Below are 7,426 nucleotides of genomic sequence, written 5' to 3'. Positions count from 1 at the left end.
TTCTTGGACTGTGAGGTCTCAGTCTCTGATAGAGGACATTTGCAAACCGAGGTGTACCGCAAACCCACCCACACAGACCAGTATTTGCAGTTTGACTCCCATCACCCTTTGGAGCACAAGTTAGGAGTCATCAGGACTCTGTATCACAGAGCAGACAGCATCCCCACTAACTCGGGAGCCAGGCAGAAGGAGAAATCCTACACAAAACAGGCTCTAGAGCAATGTGGATATCCTAACTGGGCCTTCCTGAAAGCAGAGAAGAAACCCAAACAGGACTCCAGTCAGCCATCAGGTGAAAAGGAGGAACCCAGACCCAGACCAGTGGTCATTCCGTATGTTGAGGGAGTATCAGAGAAACTGAGACGTTTATTTTCTAAACATAACATCCCAGTATCCTGATGCATCCCAGTGGCTTTTAACCCCCAAAATACATTACGGCAAAGACTGGTTCATCCCAAAGATCCAGTCCCAAGGCACAAACAAAGTATTATTGTGTATGCTGTTCAGTGTCAGGAGGCCTTACATCGGGGATCTAAACAGCCACTGGCCAAAAGGATGGCCCAGCACAGAAGATCAACATCATCAGGCCAGGATTCTGCGGTCTACACTCATCCCCAGGTCAGCGGTCACTCTTTCAGGGATGAAGATGTTCACATCCTGGACAGAGAGGAACGATGGTTTGAGAGAGGAGTAAAGGAGGCCATCTTTGTGAAAAGAAATCGTCCATCATTAAACAGGGGTGGAGGCCTCCGGGTTCAACTGTCCCCCTCTTACAATTGCTAGTATCACTCAACCCCCTGTGAATAGTAAACAGCCATCAGTGTGCTAATGATCCATTGTTAGGCTGATGGTCCTTCTTGAGCATGTGATCAGCTGGTTTTGGTTGTCAGCAGCAAACTGGTTGATCCACTCTGAGAAGGTGTTATTTAAGAGACTGAGCTAAATACAGAACCTCAGACTGAGGAAGTCTTTCGGATGAAAGACGAAACGTTTCTACATTTTTTTGCATTGTTTTGTTTTTTGTTTTCTTGTTTTTTGTATGTCCAGAGGACCAGATTGAACTTTTTTGGATTTTTCTACCTGGATTATTGAGCATGTATCAGGATGTTAGCATGTAATGGTCACAGTGTTTCAGGTCATTAGTCAGGTTAGTTGTGGGTCCCACTCCCAGGTTGGGTGGTGCTACAAACAAGATTTCAAAAGGGCTAAGGCTATGTTTAGCCCTTCTGCGCATGCACATGTACATCAGTGCGATGGGTAAGCATGTAACCCAGTTGAGTTTTGTCTCGTCACAGATTTTTATCAGTTTGTTTTTTAATGTCCCATTGTGACAAACCCCTTTTAGTTTGGACCAAAATCACCACACAAATGAAGAGAATAAAATATTTATTTTCTAGGAGAGATATTGCAGATTGGACCGGTTCTGGTGCTGGTTCTGGTTTGGGTTCGGGTTGTGGTACTGGTTCCGGATCAGGGACAAGTCTATGAGATAGAGATCAGTTAGTGGTCGTGTAGGAGATTATGGGGAGCAGAAAAGTCAAATAAGAAGGACCACTAACCGTCTCAGATGATCCTGGGGGTTCTGAAGAGTAACAAAGTCCAAACTGATCTGGACACTGCAGGAGAGGCTGAGTCCGGTGAGGGGCTGCAGCTGGCTGTAGCAATAGGTGGGTGGTGAGTCCGTTGAGCGCAGAGACGTAGTCACACAAGCCTGGGTCCAAAACCAGAGAGCAGATGACAGGAGGTACTGGAGGAGAAGACGAGGAGGCATAGTCATGCAGGCAAAGGTCAGAACCAAAGACAGAAGACGTGGTAATCCAATGGGTCGAGCGAAAGACGATGTCTAGGTAAGTCGTGGGTTCAGGAGCCGGGAGGTCAAGCCAAGAGGGAAGGACATGAACCTGGTGAGGGACAGGAACGAGGAGACAGGTAAACTATGACAAGGGGACATGAAAGGCTAAGGGGGAACAAGGCAGGATGAGTAACGCGAGGTATCTACTTACAGTGAACTGTTTTCAACTACCGGGCACCGAAGAAGAGAAAGAGTGCAGCTTTTAAAGGGTGAGAGGGACAGGTGCAGCCAGTTGAGTTCAATCAGCTGCTGCTGGCTGCAGTGAAGACAAAACTAAACGACCGTGACATCACCCTCAACCAGTATGCAAAGAAGACAAACAAAAACTCACGTATATATAAACAAACATTACCTGAGTGGGCAGAATGAATGAAACTTACAGAAAAGATCGATTGCAAGCTTTAAAGGGTGATCAGAGTGACTGAAAATATAATCTATGGGACATGATTTGTGACAGATCCCCCCTCAAGGAACGCCTCCCGGCGTTCCACCAGGTTGATCGGGGTGCAGGCGATGAAAATCCCGGATGAGGCTGCGGTCCAGGATGTGGCGGGAGGGAACCCAGGACCGCTCCTCCGGTCCGTATCCCTCCCAGTCAACTAGGTACTGGAGCCCCCGACCCCTCCGTCTAGAACAGAGGAGTCGGCGAACAGTGTAGGCGGGAGAGCCGTCAATCAGACAAGCGGGTGGGGGGGAACGAACAGGGGAGTGGTACTGGGAGAAAATGACCGGTTTAACACAAGAAACATGGAAAGTAGGGTGAACACTTAAGGACTTGGGTAATGTCAGATGAACAGACATGGGGTTGATAACCTTGGAAATGGGAAAGGGTCCAATGAATCGGGGGGCAAGTTTGTGGGACGAGACCTTAAGAGGGAGGTTTTTATTGGCCAGCCACACTCTCTGTCCCACGGCATAGTCGGGTTGTGAGGTTCTGTGGCGGTCAGCCTTTCTAGTGTACGCCACCCTGGATTTTAAGAGAGCCTTTTTGGCCCTTCTCCAGACTCTCTGGCAGCGGAGGGCCACCATGTGAGCTGAGGGAACAGAGGCTTTGTGTTCCTGGACAGAGACTGCAGGGGGTTGAAAACCAAAAACAACATAAAAGGGAGACAAACCGGTGGCTGATGAGGGAACAGAATTAAGGGCATGCTCGATCCAGGGCAGTGATGAGCTCCATTTCTCTGGATCCTGTTGACATAGGAGCCTCAGTTTGCCCTCCACCTCTTTTTTTTTTTTTTTTTTTTTTTTTTTTTGGCCTCCCTTCTCCCCTTACAGCCATCCTCTCCACACCATTATTATTAAATATTTATTATAGTGACATTCTAGTGTTTTTTTTTTTTTTTTTTTTTTTTTTAATAGGATAGAAAAAAAGAAAAGACAAAGTAAGACTCCAAAATATAAGAAATATATACAAATAGAGCACACTTCAAAACACCCGGCCACTGTCTGTTCACCTGCAAAGAACATGACAAAACACAGCAACAAAATACATATGTATAAAGAACTTAAAATATTCATGGCTTTGCAGTAAGTTTCAATAAATATATATACCCATACCTACGCCTATATACATACATACATACATACATACAAATGAATATACACTCACATACATATCTATATATCTACATATAAAGCCTACATAAACATCCCTGCTTCTATTTGTGTGTGGTTGTGAGCATGCATAAGTGTATAAGGCTTCTCTAATAGAACATTTATTAGTAATTGTGAAGCAGCAGAGACCCGACCCCCAAGACCAGAGGCAGACGAAAAAGTGGGGACCAGAGCCCAAGACCCCAGGAGGGACCCCGACCGCGGAGCCCCCAGAGCCACCCACACAGGGCGAACCACCCACCCACCCCCCAGAAGGGACCACAGGGGAGAACCGGAAGATCCCCACCAGCAACCACATACAGTGACCCCCCGGGGCCAACAGCGACAAACTCATAGGCCTCCGTCGGCACCCGCCACACCGATGTAGGTCCAGGTCCAGGCACCGAGGCCCGGGCACCGAGGACTCACACCACCCAGGCCAAGGCCTGACAGGGGCAGAGGACCCGAGCCCCACCAGGCAGACACCAGGCCGAGCCGACACACGCCCAAGCGCCCAGCCCCCGATACCAAGGGCCCCAAGCGCGCCGGCAGGCAAGGGCACACCCCACCAGGGGGCCGCGCGATAGGGGCGCGATGCCAAGCACCCCCAGTTGTATCAAAGAGGGGGCAGTCCGAGTCTCGGCCTAACAAATACCCATTCATACACATACACAATCATACTATCCCAACCTCAATCTCACATTCATTCACTCAAAGACATACAATAACGATACATTTCACTCTTATTCCCGATACACACTCTATACCCCCCAGGTCCAAGACATGTACCCGCCCTCTACAGGGGGCAGCCCATGCCCAAACCCAGGAGGTAAACCCATTCATTCTTGAGTGGAGAAGAGCCAATACCCCAGACCCGGCCCAGGCCATGCCCCGCCGACAGGATACCCCCCCACCATGAAGAGGACACGCCACCGACCACCCCCACACACCGCCAACAACCAAGCACGCACCCCCAGCCGACCGCCCGCCAGGCCCCGGCAGCCACCCCGGCCAGCGGGCCAACCATGGCACCCAAGAGCCAAGCTCAGGGGGTCCAAACAACCCCAGGGAGAGCACAGCGCCAGCACCGCCCATGGCAACCCCCAGACCCTGAACCCCCACATAGTCCTGGTCAACACCCGACGGCCTGCCCTTCTCCCGGACCCCACCCCCGGAATGGCAGTCAGGGAACTAGGTGGGTAGGAAGAGGAGAAAAAAATAAAATAAAATAAATAAATAACTAAAAATAAGACCCCGACACATACACCCCCACCCCTAGATGTGCTGTTGATGTGTGTTGTTGTATAGTGCCATTAAAAAGGAAAGAAGAAGGAGCAAAGGCTGGCATGGTGCCAGTTTCCCCTCCACCCCAACTCTATCCAAACCCTAGTGTCTAAATGCAACCGTTGTGAGCACAGGCACAGGGGGTGAGAGTAAGGTCATCCCACCACCCATAGCCATGTGCCCACCTCAAATTCCTATATATGAATGTCATGAGGATGTTATGAATGAATGTCTAAGGTGTACAATAAAATTGAGTCCCAGGTGCCCTCCACCTCTTGATTAGCCCTCTCCGTCTGGCCATCTGACTCAGGGTGGAAGCCAGAAGAGAGACTAATGGAAATACCCAGAAGGTCACAGAACTCCTTCCAGAAGTGGGAGACAAACTGAGGCCCCCGATCAGCGACAATGTCTAGTGGCAGTCCATGGAGCCTAAACACCTCCCGAGCCATAATGTGGGCTAGGTCCTTGGAGGAGGGTAGATTGAACAAAGGGACTAAATGAACCATCTTAGAAAATCGGTCAACGATAGTTGGAATGACCGTGAAATTATTGGATGGTGGGAGATCGGTAATGAAGTCCATACCTATGTGTGACCAGGGGCATGAAGGACAAGGGAGAGGATGAAGTAATCCTGAACGGGGACTTCTGGAGGTCTTGGACTGGGAGCATGCCAGACAGGATCGCACATAGGCACGGACATCCCTGGTCATAGTCTCCCACCAAAACTGAGCTCTGACAATAGACAAAGTTTTAGTTAGACCAGGGTGGCAGAATAATAAGGAGTTGTGACAAAAATTCAACACCTTCTTATCATGTTAGCTGGTACAAAAAGATAGTTCCGAGGGCAGTTGGCCGGAGGACGTGTCCGGCTGAATTTTCTCAGGTCCAGCTCTAACTGAGTTATGGCCAGGCGAGCACTCTCAGGAAGGATAAAGTTCTCCTCCTGAGCTGAGGGGGAATTATCCTCCTCCAAAACACGTGACAAGGCATCAGGCTTGGTATTTTTCTCGCCGGGACGGTAAGATAGGGTGAAATTAAAGCGAGAAAAGAACAGTGCCCACCTGGCTTGGCAAGGATTAAGGCGACGAGCGGACCTGAGGTACTCCAGGTTCTTGTGATCCGTCCACACCTGGAACGGGAACCTGGAGCCCTCCAACCAGTGACGCCACTCCTCCAGGGCGAGCTTGACAGCAAGAAGCTCCCGATCTCCAACATCATAGTTGCGCTCAGCCAAGGAGAGACTCCGAGAGAAAAAGGCACAAGGGTGAAGACGCCCCTCCTGGCCGCGCTGACTCAGAACGGCCCCCACCCCAGTACTGGAGGCATCAACCTCCACCATAAAAGGTTTGTCAGGGTTGGGAGCCTGGAGAATGGGAGCAGAAACAAACAGGTTATTTAATGCATTAAAAGTGGTTTCTGCTGTGGTGGACCAGTGAAAACGGCACTTAGTAGAGGTGAGCTCGTGAAGAGGCTTGGCCTTCTGGCTATAGCCTTTAATGAAGCGTCTGTAAAAATTGGCGAACCCCAGGAACCGTTGAAGCCGTTTGTGGTCCTTAGGGGTGGGACAATCTACCACAGCAGAGACCTTGCTGGAGTCCATCCCCATCTTGTTAGGAGACACAATAAACCCCCAAAAGGAAGTGGAAGACACATGAAACTCACACTTTTCAGCTTTTACAAAGAGACCGTTCTGGAGGAGCCTGGTAAGAACAGATCTAACATGTTTGCGATGAGACTCCTGGTCCTTAGAAAAAATTAGTATGTCGTCGAGATAAACAAAAACAAACTTATTTACCATGTCCCTCAAAACGTCATTGACTAAAGTTTGGAAGACAGCCGGAGCGTTGGTTAACCCAAAAGGCATAACTAAGTATTCATAATGACCTGTCGGGGTATTAAAGGTGTAGTATGTCATATCCTGAGATATATTCATACATTAAACGGGTTCTTCATTTTTCTGGACTGTATAACATACGTGCATTGAATTTAATAAAATGTGGACGTGAGACGTTAATTATCTTTGACTCACCACGACAGTGGGTCATTTATTAACAGAATCAAGTTTAACACATCACACATTTACATTAATTTGGCAGAATATAAAAATAACAACATAATTAATCAGCTTTACAACCAGGAAAACCATACGGCCATGATTTTCCGTTGCTTCACCACAGACATTTCTGAAAACATCTGGATTAATTTTCTAGCAGATAGGGGAGTTTAAAGATGGAAAGATGAAGTTTATCTGAGAGAGATGTGTGAGGGAATTTGTCTGTTTTAACCAGAACAGCACGCTCTTTTGGAAATCAGCTTGTCCCAACAGTACACTTTTGGTGAAGGTCGACTTTTACCTTTTCTGAAGATAGATCAGTTCCGGCGTGAAGTCCCACTTCCAGCCACTGTTCAGCGTCTCCATAAGAACAGCTAAAGACCTCGAGAGTCGTGTGAGGTTATCCAAACAGAAGTTATAATTCCCAAAATCGTCTCTGGTTCAGCTTGATTCTAATTCAGAAGCTTCCTGAATGCCAGCGTTCTACATTCTGGGACTTCCAAAACTCTCTGCATCTGAATTCCAAAACTCTGAACTCTTCTGTTGAACTGGGAAGTGCCACATTTAAATGGGCTCTACTTCCGGTTCATTTGAGAGCTTTTGATTGGTCGATGGACCAAAGCAGAGGTGTGGTTTGTGATGTA

This window comes from Nematolebias whitei, chromosome 22 (assembly GCF_014905685.2).
Source record: "Nematolebias whitei isolate Nwh7 chromosome 22, NemWhi1, whole genome shotgun sequence".
Lineage (NCBI taxonomy): Eukaryota > Metazoa > Chordata > Actinopteri > Cyprinodontiformes > Rivulidae > Nematolebias > Nematolebias whitei.
This window is presented reverse-complemented; position numbering follows the sequence as displayed.